Consider the following 19,342-nt stretch of genomic DNA (forward strand, 5'->3'; position numbering starts at 1 on the left):
CAGCTGTTTATACTGTGTGCTTTATGTAGAATCAATGCTACTTGGTTATAGTTCCACTACTGTCTACACTCTTTTCTTCCAAGAAAAATGTAAATTAAAAATTTATTGTTGCTTCTGGCAAGATGGCAATGGGCAGCTTGGTCTATGAGAACTCCTCAAAAGAGAACACAAAAGTGCTCTGGCTCTCTCCCCAGGGGCTGCAGATCCCATCGTGGGCAGCCTGCTCTTCACACGGAGCTTAGCCGTTGACACCGCTGAAGCATCACAGCAGTTAGGGCAGCAGCAGCAGCCACCACCGCCACCACAACTGCTGCCACCATCATTGCACATTGCACCACCTGTGCCTGAGGCGAGCCACACCTTCAGACCTTGAAGCCCCTGCAAGCAAGATCTGCTGAGATTGCTGCTGCCACTACTGCCATCGTGAAGTTCTGCCAGACCGTGGGTCTCCTCCCGTGTGCCTTGAGGCAGCTCACATTTCTGGCTTCTTTCCAGCTCCCTCCCGTGTGGGGTGAGCAGCTGAGCTAAAGACCATCTTGAGTGGTGAGAAAACACCACCTGCTGGTGATTCAAGGTAACAACACCAAAAGGGGAAAACAGAAGCTTGATAGACACAGGCCAGATCTGAGTGGTGAACTGGGCGGTGGTGAACTGAGTGGTAATCTGAACTGCCCTCACAGCAGACCAGGGGCAACTGATCCTATCTGTGAACAAATTTACCAGCCTGAAAAGACAGTTAGAAATCAGAACTGAAAGGATATTGGAAAAAAACGAAAAGTCTCAGAGTGTGCTTGATTGGTTCTGTCAGTTTACTGACTTGATTATATTCCTTTTGTTTTGTTCCTTTTTTTTCTCTCTTTTCTTTCCTTCTCTCTGTAAACCATATCTTTGTATAGAGGAATAGCACACAAATAAAGAGATTGGTTAGCTTGTATGTTAGCATCATCGTATGCTTTAGGTTTTTTGTGTGTGTGAGAGTTGGTTAGTTTGTAGCTGTGGTCTATTATTTTTATCTGTTTCAATTGTTGTCTCTCTCTCCATTTGTTGGTACACTCATCTGATTTCCCCTATACTCCTCTCTCTTTCTACCCACCTCTTCCCCCCACTGTCTGCTCCATTCTCTTCCCTCTGTTAACATCATTTTATTTCAGAGAGCAAAACTACAACCCCACTGCATGGACAGATTCCAAGGCAGTGGGAAGTGGGTTTCAGATTATCCATACACCTGTCGGCGGATACCAGGACCTGCAGAGAGATTTTGAATCACAGCTCCCCCCTTAAGTAAATCTCAAAACTGCAAATGGACCACCCCCAACCTACAGTGCAACTCCAGAATTGAACAAAGTAAGAGGATAAAAGAAGAATAGAAGACTGAGCAAACAGAAGTAAAAGCAACCCCTCCACCACTGAATAACAGAATGAAAGAAGACGGTGATGTGGAGGGAAGGAAAAAGTAGGGAGGAAAAAAATTGCACAAATGAAGAAAAACCAAAAGAAGAATATAGGTCTCACACAGACCCCTAGGAGGTCCAGACACCGAGAAAACAGACTTTGGAATACAAACAATGAAGAGCCCCCAGAATGACTGGTCACAAGCAACAAACCCAGACATCAAGACATTAATGGAGAGAATAAAAACATTGAGGAGAGACAAGAGGAAAATAGGAAGGACAATGACAGATATAACAGCAGTAAAGAATACTGTGATGGAAATAAATAACAAACTAATAAGAATGGAAAGCAGAATTAGCCAAGCAGAAGAAAGAATCTCAGAGCTCAAAGACCAAAACACAGAACTAACACAAACTGTCAAAAACAGAAAAGAAGCTTAAAAAGACAACAAAATCTTCAAGAGATGAATGATCACTTCAAGAGAAAAAACCTAAGAGTAATTGGCCTTCCTGAGGCAGAGAGAGAAACAGAGGCCACACTGGAACAAACATTTCATGAAATCATTCAAGAAAACTTCCCTTATCTCATCGGTGATGCTAAAATTCAAACACAAGAGATTCAGAGAACCCCTGTGAGACAACAAATGAGAAGACTAACTCCCAGACACATAATAATTTGCCTAAACAAAGTAGGTATAAAAGAAAAAATCCTAAAGGCAGCGAGAGAAAAAGGTCAGACTACCTACCAAGAAAGACCAATTAGAATAGCAGCATATTTATTGATAGAAACCCTCCAGGCTAGGAGAACATGTAACCCTATCTTCAAAGTTCTAAAAGATAAACAATTTCAACTGAGAATAACCTAAAAGCTAAGCTTTATCAGTGATGGAGAATTGAAATCATTCCCAGATATTCAATCCCTAAGAACCTACGCTGCCACCAGACCACCTCTACAAGAAACACTTAAGAAAGTATTGAACACAGAAGAAAAGGAAAAAAGAACAACAACGTTCTTCCCAAGAGTACAGGCAAAAGATTAAAAACACACATGAATTGACTCTAAAACCAAAAGAAAGACAACACAGAAATAGGAAGAACAACAACAACTCTATAAAAACATTATGATACAGATCAACTCTCACATTTCAATAATTAGCTTGAATGTGAACAGACTAGATGTACTACTGAAAAGACATAGAATGGCAAAATGGATAAAATATCACCAGGCAACAATTTATTGCCTTCAAGAGACTCACCTCACTAGAAAGGACACTCACAGACTCAAAGTAAGAGGATGGGAAACAAATTTTCTGGTGAATGGAACACAAAAGAAAGGAGGAGTCGTGATCTTCATCTCAGACAAAACACCCTTTAAGTTACCAAAACTTAAAAAAGATACAGAAGGCCACTGAATACTGATAAAAGGTTCAATCCATCAACAAGAAATATCTATCCTAAACATATATGCACCCAACACAATAGCATCAACTTACATAAAACAGCTTCTAAGTAAACTAAAAAAAGATATCAACTCCAACACCATCATAGCTGGGGACTTCGACACCCCACTCACAACCATTGACAGATCATCAAGACAAAAAAATCAGCAAAGAGATCTGAAACCTCAATGTGACTCTTTACCAAATGGACTTAATTGATACCTACAGAATGCTCCATCCAAAGACCACAGAATATACATTCTACTCATCACCACATAGAACGTGCTCTAAGATTGACCACATACTTGGCCATAAATCAAGCTTAAGCAAATTTAAAAGGACCGAAATTTTACCATGCACCTTCTCGGGACCACAGTGGAATAAAAATAAACATTAACACCAACAAGGTCCCCCCAAAGCCCATAAAGTCATGGACACTAATGCTAAACAACTCCTGGGCCAACAATGAAATCAAAACAGAGATGAAAAGATACCTGGAAACAAATGAAAATGAAGAAACATCTTACCAAAATCTTTGGGATGCCATGAAAGCTGTAGTAAGAGGGGAATTGATATCCCTACAAAGACACACGAAGAAAATAGAAGGATCACAAATTAACAGCCTAACAAGCCACCTAAGGAAGCTGGAAAAGCAAGACCACCAAAACCCTAATTTCAGCAGAAGAATCCAGATCACCGAAATAAAAGCCCAAACCAGGACAAAGAAGACAAAAAGATTATACAAAAAAAATCAATGAAACAAAAAGCTGGTTCTTTGAAAGGATAAACAAGCTTGATGGTCCCCTAGCTAGACTGACCAAGAAAAAGAGAGGAAAAAGTCCAAATAAACACAATCAGAAATACAAAAGATGAAGTCACATCTGATCCTGAAGAAATACAAAAGATCATTAGAGAATACTATGTACACTTGTATGGAAACAAACTTGAAAACATTAAGGAAATGGAGGACTTTCTGACATCAAACAAGCTGCCTAGGTTGAAACAAGAAGAAATTGAGACCTTAAATAGACCAATAACAATCAAGGAAACTGACAACATAATAAGAAAACTGCCTCCAAAAAAAAAGAAAAAAGCCCTGGTCCAGATGGCTTTCCAGCAGAATTCTATAAGACATTTAAGGAGGAGCTGATACCAATCCTACTGAAGGTATTCCAGGTGATTGAGAAGGATGGAACTCTTCCCAAAATATTTTACAAAGCAAACATCACATTGATACCCAAGCCAGGTAAAGACCCAACATAGAAAGAGAACTACAGGCCAATATCTTTGATGAACATAGATGCAAAAATTCTCAACAAGATTGTAGCAAACTGGATTCAACAACATATCTCAAAAATCATCCATCCTGACCAAGTAGGCTTCATCCCTGGGATTTAAGGCTGGTTCAACATTCATAAAACCATAAATGTAATTAAATACATCAACAGATGTCAACCCCCCCACATGATTATATCATTAGATGCAGGAAAAGCTTTTGATAAAATCCAGCACCCCTTCTTGATAAAAACTCTCGAACATCTAGACATATGGGGAACATACCTCAAAATAGTAAAAGTCACCTATGAGAAACCCACAGTCAGCATACTCCTAAACAGACAAAAACTGGAACCATTTCCCCTGAAAACTGGAACAAGACAAGGATGCCCACTCTCACCCCTCCTGTTCAATATAGTATTGAAAGTTCTGGCTAGAGCAATCAGAGAAGAGAAGGCAATCAGGGGTATCCAGATAGAAAAAGAGGAAGCCAAATTATCTCTCTTTGCAGATGAAATGATTGTATACCTTGAAAACCCAAGAGAATCTGTCAAAAACCTTCTTACACGGATAAAGGCCTTTGGCAAAGTCTCAGGATATAAAATAAATGTGCAAAAGACAATCGCATTTCTTTGCACCAATAATAAACAAACAGAAACCCAAATAAAAAGCACAACTCCATTCACAATAGTCAAAAAAAAAAAAGAAAGAAAGAAATACCTTGGCATCTTCCTATTCAGAAATATGAAAGACCTTTACAATGAAAACTACAAAACTCTGCTCAAAGAAATCAAAGATGACACAAACAATTGGAAAAATATCCCATGCTCATGAATTGGAAGAATCCACATTGTGAAGATGTCCATCCTACCTAATGCAATCTACAGATTTAATGCAATACCCATCCAATTACCAGCAACATTCTTCTCAGACCTAGGAAAAACAATACAGGAATTCATATGGAAACACAAATGACCAAGAATAATCAGAACAATCCTCAGCAAAAAAAAAAAACAAGCAGGTGGTATCACATTATCAGACTTCAAACTTTACTATAAGGCTACAATAATCAAAACAGCTTGGTATTGACACAGGAACAGGCATATAGACCAATGAAATAGAATTGAGGTTCCAGAAGCAAACCTCAATTTCTCAACCAACTTATCTTCGACAAAGCTTTCACCACCTACCACTGGGGAGAGGAGAACCTATTCAGTAAATGGTGCTGGGAAAACTGACTGACCACACACAGAAGACTTAAACAAGACCCCTATCTATCCCCATACACTAAAATTAACTCTAAATGGATTAGAGACCTAAATGTAAAACCTCAAACCATAAGAACCTTAGAAAATGCAGGACATACCCTTATGGAAATTGGAACTGGCATCCAATTCCTGAACAAAACCTGAAACCCACGGCCATAATAGATAAGATAGACAAGTGAGACCTCATTAAACTGACAAGCTTCTGCAAAGCCAAAGAAACCATCAAGCGAGCAGGGAGACAGCCCACAGACTGGGAAAAAGTATTTGCCAACTCCAGGTCCGACAAAGGCTTAACATCTTGGATCTACAAGGAACTCAACATGCTGAAAAGAAAAAAACAAACAACCCCATTATAAAGTGCGCAAAAGATATGAACAGACACTTCTCAAAGGAAGACATCTGAGCAGCCAACAGACACATGAATAAAGGTTCTATCTGACCACTCATCGAGGAGATGCAAATCAAAACCACACTGAGATATCACCTAACTCCAGTCAGAATGGCCATTATCAACAACTCAAACAATAACAGTTGCTGGAGAGGGTGTGGGGAAAAGAGAACACTTCTGCACTGTTGTGGGAGTGCAAACTAGTGAAACCTCTGTGGAAAAGAGTGTGGCGATTCCTAAAAGCTCTAAAATCAACCTCCCATATGACCGTGAAATTCCCCTACTGGGAATATACCCTGAAGAACTCAAATCACTCTATGAAAAAGATACTTGTACATGTATGTTTATCGCAGCATTGTTCACAATAGCAAGAACCTGGAATCAACCATGCTGTCCATCAAAAGAGGACTGGATTAATAAAATATGGTACATATACTCAATGGAATACTATGCAGCCATAAAAAAAGAATAAAATCATGAATTTCGCAGCAACCTGGATGGAACTAGAGTCTATAATACTGAGTGACCTCTCACAGAAACAAAGATCTGAGTATCACATGTTCTCACTCACATAGTGGACCTTGAACATCCATCGTAATACTCTAAGAAAAGGACTGACAGTGGTGGGAAACTATGGCAAGGAGGGGAAGGGAGGTGGGATTAATGGTAGTAATATCTGTCTGGGGACAGGGAAACACCTCTTATCAACAAGGGTGCCTGAATGAAGCATATTTGTATACCTAACCCTTAACTGTAACCCACAATATCAAAATAAAAAATATTGATTTAAAAAAATTTTTTTTATTAGTGTGCTTGGCTAACATTTGCCATCTTCAATCAGAAGAACTGAAACAAAAATTATAAATAAAAATGTATTACTCAAAAATCTCATCAGTTTAAAAAATATACATATTTAAATGTTTTATAAGTCTATAGCATTTGTTCCTGTGAATTTAGAGTAAAATGCTTTTTGGGTATAGAAGACTTTTTGGAAACTGAATCTCTTCCTCTTGCAGCATAAAGTGCTCAGTTTTTATCACCTGTTTGCCTTTTCTCTCCGCTGAGTTCCTGGAGGGCAAAGGCCATACCTCCTTCACACTCCACAGGGAGCTCTGGCCACGCAGCTGTTCACCAAATGTAACTGACAGCTTGGTTGAACTAATAGGCATCTCTTATGATTATAGTCCCTTAGGAGTATTGAGGCCATGTATAACTGCACCAAAGAAATTGATATTTCTATGACTGCCTTGGCTCATTTCTTCTTCACCGCCCACATCCCAGCACGCACTGCATGCTCATGCATTTTTGAGATCTGTGGGTGCAGAATAATGTTTAGAGTCTGTACCGTTCTTGCCATGCAAGAGATCTGTGGGAGGAAGCTAGATATATGCCCACAAGAACAAAGGAAAATGTCAGGCTAGTGCACTAAACAGGAAGAAAAAGGAATATTAACTGAAAGAGAAGGAATGAGCTGAAACCTTGGTACTTTTAGCTGCTTTTTCCAGTGTCAAGTGGTTTCATGAGGATGAATTCTCTTTCAGTTATCTTGGTAGAGAGCAAGGTAGTTGATTAAATAAATAATGACATTAATCCTCTTGGAATTTCCCAAGGGTTAATTGTCAAGTCTTCATGTCCTACCTTATTACTTTCTTATAGACAGTGGCAGCCTCAGGACTGAGTATACTATGTCTGGTTTAGATGAAACTCCCAGTTCCCTTTAAAAACATGTTGATTGCCCCATGCCAGTTACTGCGAATGATCCATATAGTTAACCCATCATAGTGGAAGGATTTGGTGACTCCTCGTTTTTCTCTAAACTGCAGCCCTCAGTTAAGAAATTATTTCTGAATTTAGCAAGCACACACACACACACACACACACACACACACACATACACACATTAATTTCTATGTGTAATTCCTTCTGGTGTTTTCTATTTTCCTTCACTTTATTTTTAAAATACTAGTAATGATTCAGTAATGGAAATTAACCTGCATATTGAGAAACCCTATTCTTTAGCATGATCATATTGTTGAAATTATGGTGCTGAACTCCAAAGTGCTTAATACTATTCTTTCTGTGACTAAGATAGAGAGATCTATGATATGCTCAGAGCTGATAATCTCCATGGTTTTGTTAAGACTGTATTATCCTACATTACTGCCAAAATAACACTGCCAGAGGAAGTAGAGGAGGGATATAATGGAGTAGTGCATCGTTCTGAAGATGGAGTACTGGGTTCAACTCTGACTCTAATCCCTCCTCTCTGAGGAATTATGGGTAAGTCACTTCACTTCTTTATGCCGAATTTCCACATATATAAATAGGGATGATAGTATTTCTATAGCATAGTGTTGTTGTGAAAATTAAAATGAGTAAGGACAAATTTAAACTGCTTAGAAGAGTACTTGATGCAAATGTGTCTACATATATAAGATTATATAATACACATATTATTGTGTTATAAAAATATTCTATTATTATATTGTGATTGTGCCCTCCAGAGCATTGAAATTCCCAACCAAATTTAGTCTAATTTCCTCAAAAATTCTAAGTGTGAAAATATATGAATAGACAACTGAGACTCTTCTGGGTTTTCAGACACTTCTTTGCTCTCATCAGAACTTAGAGGAACTGGAGAAACCGGAGCAGTGCTCTTATGGTGCTCTTAGATGACATAGGTTTTCTCTTGGACTCCAACTTTTGGTGATTGTGATGAGTTTTGAATTGTGGATATGTTGTTTCAAATCCACAAACTTTGGGTCAGAACATGGATCAAGGTGTTTGGGGCAGAGACCCTCAGAGCCAGTTTTAGTAAAGTATATCCAAATTTACCCTATTGGCATTTGACAGTGGTACATATTTGGTTCTTGCTACAAGCACATTATTTAATAAATCATAGGGTGTTTTAAAGACAGAAGACTTTAATGATGTGTCAGGGCATTTGTGGTCACCATCATAATACCCCTCATAGAACTCCACTACAGACAGCATAGGTGGCCAAGCTTACCCACCTGCTCTCTGAAATCCATTATTGTGTTTGTGCTATGCCATATCTCCATAAGGCTGCTCCCAGCCAGTGAGGGAACCTGGCAGGAATACTAAGGCTGACCTATTCCTTAGGGAGGACTCCTTGATGGCCTTCCCAAACCTCCCTTAGAATGCATGGCAGTCTCAATGCTTCCACCCAGCATTCCTTTTCCTTTCTCCCTTTCTCCATCTCAGACTCATACATCACAATCTGGTAGTTCTTCCAGGATCTCCCAATGCCTTCCCAACTTTCTCTTCCAGGCATTTTCCCCTAATAAAATCCTTGTACCTTTGACTGCATCTGAACTCTGCTTCTTTGGAGACCCAGATTAAAGAAGGCCTCCACTGGTATCTGTTTAAAAGATCATGTCCTATTGGGAGCAGAAATGAATCCTCAGGAATTTTAAACTGGAATTAGAAGACTCAGGCACTGGTTCTTAAGAGAAACATCTGTTTGCCTTTTAAAACATTATATTTCCCCCTCTTTTGGGGACCTTAACTTGTTCTGTGGGCAGCCATTTCTTTCCCATTTCATGAGGTCTTATGAGATACCCTTTCATACTCCAACTTCAAGGTCACTATATGACCAAAGATTTCCCCTAAGAATTTGAGTGTGGTGATTTTGAGTTAGTCTCAAAGTGAAGCTCTTGAAGGGACTATCTATGGGTTTACTAAATCCCAGAAGTTCTTTGGCTTCTATCTTTCTTTATTCTGTGAGCTTCTCAGTATCTTTTTAGTTAAAATAATCTTTATTTGACTTAAATTAACCCGAACCAAGTTTTGTCATTTAAAACCAAATAATCTTGAATATATTATTTAATTATTATTTTTTCTTTTGGCTAATGGTGGCCAAGTCCTTGTCTGCTAGGATTTGGAGTCAGATATGATAAAGAATGTGGTCATGCATTCAGACAGATAAATTTGAGCCCCATATTTGCAGACTACTTATATATTTATATATATATATTTTACTTTTATATATGTGTGTGCATATATATTTCTTAAACTCTATACATTGTTATTTATCTCCATCAGTATAATGGAAATTTAAAAGAGTACATGCCTCAAAAAAATTCATTGTAAAGATGAAAGGTAATACATGTAAAATTTTCATGAAAGCTCTCAAATTTAGCTATTATTAATTAGTTAATTCTACTAGTATTTGTTGAGGACCCACCATGAGCTAGATCTTTTGCTAGATATTAGAAGTTGAATTATTAGTAAATATACTTTTTGTCTTGAAAGAATATACTTTATCAAACTAAGAAATTATTACCATGATCATGGTATTTTGATCTTGAGACAATATAATTTTTGCTTGGAATGGCACTTTATTTTTATTCTGAGTGGCAGCCATAATGTATTGACAGTGCCTGCATAGAATGCTGTGTTCTGAAACATTATGAAACCTCATCTGAAAAAATGTGACATGGTCAATTTGCACAGGCTGCTATGGGCACAAGAGTGGCTGAGGGACAGCATCATGGCACACATTTGTCGGTTCTGACTTGTCCAAACCTTTTGTTTTGTGTGCGACAAAATTGAGGCCCCAAGAGATTTATAAGGCTTTGTCAAGATCTTGCAGCAATTTGGTAATTGAGCCATAACTAACACCTGGATCTCCCAATGGCTCTTTCAGCATTTTTCCACTATCTGCATTCCCTCTCTAGGCTGTGAACAAGTACACAGGGGTCATTCCTTTCAAGTCATTCACAAAATCTCTGGCCACTTGCACTGTATGATTTAAAATCTGTACAAAGCTCCCCCATGCCTATTCCAATGCCCAGAATATCTTCTACTGATCCTTTTACCTAGTGTCAATTTATATTCCAGGCCTAATGTCTCACCATTGGATTTGTTACCTGGACTACACAGTAAAGTTGGTGGCATTCTAAGAAAACCTCTCTGATGGTTCTTTATCCAGATTTGTCATAACACTATGGATTTTAATTTTCCCATATCAACAAATGTCAGATTTATATCCAAGTTGTTTTCAGAAAACATATAGTTATGATTCCTAGAAGGACTTTATGTTAATTTAATATTATCATGTAACACTGGATACATAACACAAAGGCATGACTGAGTTAATTATATTTAAATTAAAATTTGAAAATTAGAAAGAAAGAATTTAGAGGAAAGCATATGAAATGTGTATATATTAATGGGAGATAAGTGTGGGAGGCAGCAGAGGGTAAAACAGTCTAGAGTAAGAAAGAAAATAAAACTGTGTGTTTTATTTTCCTTATGTTGCCTACATTTCTTTTTGGTATGCAGATCTCTCTCTCTTTTTTTTTTTTTTTTTGAGTTGTAGTCTCATTCTGTTACCCAGACTGGAGTGCAGTGGCACCCTCATGGCCACCGCAGCCTCGACCTGCTGGGCTCAGGCAATCCTTCCACCTCAGCTTTCCAAGTAGCTGGAACTACAGGTGCACGCCACCACTCCCAGTTAATTTTTTGATTTATTGTAGAGATGAGAGCTCTTCAAGTTGCCCAGGCTGGTATCGAACCCGTGGGCTCTGGCAATCCTCTCACCTCGGCCTCCCAAAGTTCTAGGATTATAAGAATGAGCCACTGTGCCCAGCCAGTATGTAGACGTTTCATATGTCTATGCTGGAGGAGCTAAACTCCATTGAATTGAACTATTATTGTTTTACATTATTTATAAATAATTGAAACTGGTCTCTAATTGCAATTTGATAGATTCAATGTCCTATTTTTTAAAATAATTTTTCAGCCTTTGACACATTAATCATTCCTACTTACTGCATTTTCTTCATGTAGATACCACATAGAGCACACTCCATTTTTTTTAATGATTGACTTGTTCTTTTTAGTCTTTAGTTGGTTCCTCTCATTTTTTCTTAAATTATAATCTTGGAGTGCACCGGGCCTTAGTCCTTGGTCCTCATTTTTAATGTCATTCTTCATTTGATGATTTCATTCAACTTCAAGGTTTAAATGTATCCATGCCAATAATCCCCTATTTTATATTTCCATTCCCGAAGTATAAATACTTTTCTCTAAACTCTAGATCTAGAAATGTAGATGCTTACTTAGCAAATAATAAACATTTAAACTCAACATGTCCACAATTGAGCTACCATAACTGCAGCCTTCCTATCATGGTTGACAGCAACCATTCCTTCCAATTGCTCAGGCCAAAGACATCTTTTTGACTCATTCTTTTCTAGTCTAACTCACATGAAGTCCTCAGGGCTATCTATTGGCTCCATCTCTAAAATATCCAGAATTTGGAGATTTCATGCCACCTACTCTGCTATCACACTGGTCCAAACCACTATCATCACTTTCCTGAATAATTTACAAAAGGTACCTGATTTCAGCTGGCAGTGTTTCCTCAGGTCTCAGAATTATAAAACATAAGTCAACTCATGTAATCCCTCTGCTCAAAACCCCGGTGATTCCCCATCCCACTTACTGAAAAATCTGAAGTCCTTGCAATAGCCAACAAAACACTGCCTGGCAAATCTCCTGCCTCAACCCTGCCTACTCACTTAGCACTGTCTCTAAAACACGCCAAGCTTCTCCTGAAGTTCTATTTCTGCCTGGACACTCTTCCCCCACCTCTTCCCCCACGTACTGGGTGACTCCCTTCCTTCTTGAATTTGCTCAAATCTCTTCAGGGAGACCTACCACGACCACTTTTTTCATCCTTGCACATTCTTCCCTCTCTCTCCAGTGCTTGTAATCTCTTCCTCCTATACGACTCTACTTCTTCTCTTTCTCAGGGCATTTGTCTTTTAATTTACTAAACAATTTAATCAATTACTATTTTATTGGTTATAGTTTGTCTTCTCTACTAGAATATAAGATCCTCTAGGGAAAGGATCTTTATTTTGCTTACTGATGTTTTCTAAATGTTAGAACAGTGTCTGGAAGTTGGGTTTGTCAGTATTTGCCAAATGGATAAAGACTTTTTGGCAAACAGAAGTGACTACTGTTAAAGTAAAGAAGGACAAATTTATGAACTTCGCAGCAACCTGGATGGATTTAAAATATAACACACTCAGTGATCTATCACAGAAACGAAGAACTGAGTACCACATATTCTCACTCATAAGTGTATCCTGAACATTTACATAAGATTACAAGGAAGTGATTGGCAGTAGTGGGACACAGTCGGGGGTGGGGGAGACACAGCATCAATAAACGTACCTTATCCCAAACCAGTCAAAGTGAGGAACAATGGGAAGCCCAAACTGCATCTGTACGATGCTCACTTATGTACCTAATCCTCAACTGTACCCCACATCTTTAAAATATTTAAAAAATTTTAAAAATGAAGTAAAGTTATAAAGGTACCTTGCTAATCTTAATATTAGAATTGGTGTATATTTAAAATAATTATTTTTTTCACATTCATTCAACAACAGAAAATACAGACCTACTCTAGGTCCAACACTAGACATTGAAGGAAAATATACTAGATTATGAGAAGTAGGTACCTCATTGAAGGGGCTCACATTTTAGTAAGTGAGTTGAGAGGCATACCCTAAAATTGATAAATGTGAAACAAGAGATAAGGAACTAGTAAAACAGTATGCCAAAGACTAAGGATAAAAATAATAGAGACTACATTATTGTTTATTAAATTTTACTTATAATTCTTAACAAAAAGAACTTGAGGAGCTTAAGCAATCATATATACCTTAAGATGAACAAAACTGACATAGGGAGTTGGAACAGATGCAAATGGAAGAAGTAACCAGACTTCTCCTAAGAGTTAATACCAAGTATAATACAGCTGCTGGTATTAGCCATAAGGACTGACTTTGACATCCTGGTACACAGGGAAAGAAGTGCAGTTTATTCTGGGCTTTCATTATTGGCGAGGAAAATGGTCTATTATGTAAGTGGTCATAAGTGGTACAGACAACAAATGCTGTGAGTATGGTTGGTACAATTCTGTGTTTTGAGAAGGGAATATGCTGATATACTCCCTGAAACCTCTTCTAGTTTTAAGACTTTGAGTCTTGCCAATCCATGATTTTGTCATTGCTAGCATGTATTTTCACCCACAATGGCACTCTCTGTCTACTTAATAGGCAAAATAACAATGGAAGAGTTTTCTGTCTTTATATGATGAAAGTTAATTCTTGCTCTCATTAGACCTTAACTTTACGACTTAATTGTACTCTTAAAGCTATGTAAAAAACATTGCCTCAAATTTCCTTCATTTTGCTTTAGCCCATCAACGTGACTAACTGGAGGTAGTATCTTCTAACCCAGTAGTAACAGTGAAGAGAGATTTATTTACGTTAGGTAACTTTGTAGAAATATATATTAAAGAAGGAGGATGTACTTTTCTTTTTTGATTTGAATAGCTATTAATTTCCAGAAAATTATGTCTGATATACAAAGAGTGAATTAGGAACCATGCTAATTACTTCCATGTGTGAATTCATTTTATTCATAAGCAAACATTTTTTTGTCCTGTGTTTTAAAGATGACAGTCACTGTAGCTTACTTCCTTCTTTTAAAAGAAGGCAACATGTCTGACAGTAAGTTGAAAGCTCAACACTCTTTTCATTTTCTTTCCATTATGCTATATAGCCAACAGATTCTAAGTAAGTTTATACTTGCTTATGACATCATCATCATCAATGACATCAGTGAAATTTGTTTTTAGCATTCTGAAAGTTTTGGAATGTTCTCACTCCCTACTGCGACACAAATCTGGACATGAAGATATTAAAAAAGAATTTTATTTCAAACCTTTATGGGACACTATGTGCTAGCCATTGTTCCAAGTGTTTTACAAATATTAACTTATTCAATTATTGAATTATTAATATTTGCATTTTACAAGGAAAAAACTGAAGCCCAGAGAGATTAAGTCATTTGTCGAGGGCTACACAGCAAGTAAGTGGTAGAGCCAGGATTGAATGAAGGCTTTACAGTCTGTGCTGTCTAATCCTACTCTATGCTGCCTAACCTACTACGGAAGAAAAAAGTTATAAGGACATGAATCTTATTTCTGTGATGTAATATAATCTACTTTTAATTTAGACCCAAGTCAAGAAGGTGTTCTTCTTGTCAAAACAAACTGAACCCCTGCTATCTTTAACACATGAATCTAGACTAACAGATAAACACAAGGAGACAGGAAGAATAAATCTTAATATATTAAATAAAGTACACTGATATATTTTGCATTCTATGAGTGAGTTCTTTGATCCTCAATAAATCTTTTAAACATCATAAAATCCCCCCCCAAAAAAAACCTCTAGATACTACTTTGCTATAGGTATATTTCTATTGTGAGAGAATCCTAACTAAACAACAGTGTCAAGATTCTGTCATTTACAATTAGAGATCTCAGATAGGCAATCCTCTGTATACAATGATCCATATTTCACTTTATATGAGTTCCTAGAGATCAGCAACCATTGTCTAGAAATAAAGTGTCAAGTACAATGAACATGTTCAGGAAGGATAAAGCATCTTTTTCAAATGGTCAGGCTTGGTAGGATTTGTAATGTCTGTTATGGCTTCTGCTTTCTACCAAATGTAATTAACACAAACAATTACCAAGACTTTGAAACACAGTTAAAGCAAGTGAAAAAGGTAGGTATGATGAGACCTTGCACAGGTTGTGCTAGTCATTATGGAAACGTTGTTGTGATGATTAATTTTATAGTCAATTTACTGGGCCACAATGTGTGCAGATATTTGGTCAAGCATTATTCTGAGTATGTCTGTGAGGGTGGTTTTTGTTTGTATGTTTTTGTTTGTTTGTTTTCTTTTTCCTTTTAATTTCAATAGCTTTAAGGGGTACAAATAGTTTTTGGTTACAAGGATACATTGCATAGTGGCAAAGATGTCTGGGTTTTAAATGTGCCCACCATACTCTGTGAAGGTGTTTTTAAATGAGATTAACATTTGAATCAGTAGACTGAGCAAAGCATATTGCCTTCCTTGACCTGACTATTTCTTGTCCAACCAGCTGAAGATCTGGATAGAATGAAGAGGGAACTTCTTTTGTCTAACTGCTTGAATTGGGACATTGGTCTTTCTCTGCTTTAGGACTAAAACTGAAATATTACCACTTCTTGTGTCTTGAGGCTGCCAATTTTTGGAATGGAACTTATGTTATCAGCTATCCATATTGTCAAACCTTTGGACTCATGCTGGAATCAAGGCTCTAGCTTGCTGACTCAGCTCCCATAATCCTGTGAACCATTTCCTATAATAACACACACACTCTCTCTCTCTATGTCTGTCTGTCTGTATATATATATAATTTTTTACTCATTTATGTGTGTGTAGAGAAAAGTATTTTATATTTCTCCACCCTATTGGTTCTGTTTATCTGGAGGACCCTAATACAGTTGTTTTCTCCAGAAAATTAAGAACAAATAGTTTAATTCTTTCTTGATACACTGAAGCACATAGGTCCATTTTGCTCAGGGATGAGGTCTCTTATCAAATAAATCAAAAGGTTCATTTTTAAGGACAAGTTATTAGCTCTGCCCATCTGTGGGAAAATGATAAGGCTAAAGAAAAGTGAATCCCATCATTGCTTAAAATTGCTGTAATGGCTATGCAATGTCTGCATGTATCTTCAGGGAATAAACAGCCTTTCATCACTTTTTAGTGGGTCTTTTCATCTCCTCATTAGCTCTGAACTCAGAGCTAGAAAAATGAGAAGGCAGAATAATCTGGCAGCCAGAAGGTCATTTCTTTCATGAAACCTTTCTGCATCTTCTTAAAGCTGCTTTTCCTCACAAAATGGTAAGGCAAAATCAGAGCAAAGGAAAAAAAAAAAAAAAACCCAAATCTCTCCCTCTTCCAAGCTTACATAAAGTTATCTAAAGCCCACTTATGATATATTACTTTATACCTCATTGACTACTATAGTTATTATAGTTATAATATCAACTAATCTCCCTTAGTAACCTCCTCATGTCAGGCTCTGTGAATCACTCATAGATAGCTCTTAGCTAGCGTTACATATAATAGGAATGTACTGAATACTTACTAAATACCTTGATTTGTGGTAGTTGATTGAATATACCGTTCTCTATATTTAGCAGGGGATCATATCACATTTGAAGTTTTACCAGATGTGTTACAGTGGGCAGACCCATATACATTATATATTGAGCACAAATTTCTCATGTTTGGCATCATTAAATACAGTTACCCACTGCATACTATCTTTGCTTTATTGAATAGAATAAATGGGGATGTCTTCAGATCTTGAGTGATAATTTCCACATAAGTATAACTATCTTTAGTTTTTTAATTACATTAATTTTTAAAAAATTAATTTTGTTGTATATGTTTAAGGTTTACAACCTGTTATGGCATACACATGGATAGTATAAAAGTTACTATAATAAGGCAAGTGAACACATTGATCATATGACATTGTTGCCTATTTTTATTGTTTTTGTGGCAAAAGTAGTAAAACCTACTCATTTATTATAAATTCTAAATATAGCACAATTTTGTTACCCATATCCTCCTGCTGTACATTAGATTCCTAGACCTGTTTATCTTAGTTATCTGTTACTATGTATCCTCTAATCTACATCTCTCCAATTCTTCTGTTCCTGGTAACCATGTTTTGTTCTCTATATTTGTTTTTTTTAAGATTCCACATATAATCTTGATTATCTCACTTAGCATAATGGTCTCCAGTTTCATCCATGTTGTGGCAAATGGCAAGATCTAATTTTTTTTAGGACTGAATAATGATCTGTCGTATGTATACACACACACACACACACACACACACACACACACACACACACACACACACACACACACATACACACATTTCTTTATCCGTTTGTTCATTGACAGTCACTTGGGTTGTTCCATCTGGCTATTATGAATAATACTGCAAGGGACATGAAAGTGCAGACTTCCTTATGGGATGGTGATTTCATTTTTGGGGGGTGCATGTTCAGAAGAGGAATTGCTGGATCATTTGGTAGTTCTATTTTTAATTTATTTAGAAATCTCTATAGTGTTTTACATAATGGCTGCACCAATGTACAATCCCACCAACAATGTATGAGTTGCCTTGTCTCCATACCCTTGCCAACATTTGTTATCTTTTGACTTTTTGGTAATAATCATCCTAACAGGTATGAGGTGATATCTCATAGTGGTTTTGATTTGCCTTTTCGTGATGATTAATGGTGTTGGGCACATTTTCATATACATGTTGGTGATTTGCATGTTTTCTTTTGTAAAATGTCTATTCTAGTCTTTTGCCAATTTTTAAATCAGGTTGTTTTTCTATATTTGGATATCAACTTTTATCAGATATATGGTTTGCAAATATCTTTTCCTAGTTATAGTCTGCTGTTTCATTTTGCTGATTGCTTTTTCTTGCTTTGCAGAAGTTTTTTAGTTTGACGTTGCTCCATTTGTTTATTTTTGCTTTTGTAGTCTAAGTTTTTGATGTGCTATTTGCAGAGACAAATGCTCAGGAAATTTTATTTTTTTTTAATGTTCTCTTCTGGCATGATAATGGCTCACTGCAACCTCGACCTCCTGGGCTCAGATGATCTTCTTGCCTCAGCGTCCCAAGTAGCTAGGACTACAGGCACACACCAACACATCAATTTTTTGATTTTTTTGGTAGAGATGCATTCTCACTATATTGCCCAGCCTGGTCTTGAACTCCTGGTATCAAGCTACCTCCCACTTCAGCTTCTCAAAGTGCTGAGATTACAGGCATGAGTCACTGAGCCTGACCAGTTTTTGGTTTTACATTTAGGTCTTTTATTCATTTTCAGTGGACTTTTGTATATGGTATAAGATAAGGGTCCACTTTCATTATTTTGCATGTGGAAATTCAGTTTTCCCAGCACCTTTTATTGAAAAGATTATTATTTCTTCATTGTTTTCTGCTGGTGCCGCTATAAAAAAATTACTTGAAATATGTTTTGATTTATTCCTGGGCTCTATTCTGTTCTATTGGTCTGTCTGTTTTTATGCCAGTACCATATTGTTTTGATTACTATAGGCTTGTAATATGATTTTAAGTCATAAAGTGTGATGCCTACAACTTTAATTTTCATCCCCAAAATTGTTTTTCACTATTTGGGGTCATTTGTGTTTTCATACAAATTTTTGGATTTTTTTTCTTTTTCTGTGAAGAGTGTCATTGTGATTAAACATGCTTATTGCTTTAGGTACTGTGGATATTTTAATAATATATTTTTTTCTGCTCCACGAGCATGGAATATCTCTGTTTATTTTTATTTTCTTCAGTTTTTGAATTATTGCTTTATAATTTTCAGTGTTCAGTGTTTAGATCATTCATCTTCTTGGTTAAATGTATTCTTCAAGACAGATGATTCCTGATTTATACATTTTTTACACTAGAGTTATCAAGACATATTTCCATTGTAAATAGAGGAACATCTGGACTTATGATGGTTTGACTCAAATTTCTTTTACTTTATGATAAGTTTATTGGGGTATTAAATGCATTTTCACTATACAATATATATATTTTTTTGAGTTGGAGTCTCACTCTGTCGCCCAGACTGGAGTGCAGTGGCC

General features: G+C 36.9%; 1 protein-coding gene across 1 annotated transcript in view; it reads right to left on the reverse strand.

Moving 5' to 3' along the window:
- Positions 1-19,342, reverse strand: part of EMCN (endomucin) — a 45,093-nt gene that overhangs the window by 16,054 nt on the left and 9,697 nt on the right. The gene's annotated exons all lie outside the window — the stretch shown is intronic.

Source organism: Carlito syrichta, unplaced genomic scaffold (assembly GCF_000164805.1).
Source record: "Carlito syrichta isolate Samal-C Ts95f unplaced genomic scaffold, Tarsius_syrichta-2.0.1 Scaffold307308, whole genome shotgun sequence".
NCBI classification, from domain to species: domain Eukaryota; kingdom Metazoa; phylum Chordata; class Mammalia; order Primates; family Tarsiidae; genus Carlito; species Carlito syrichta.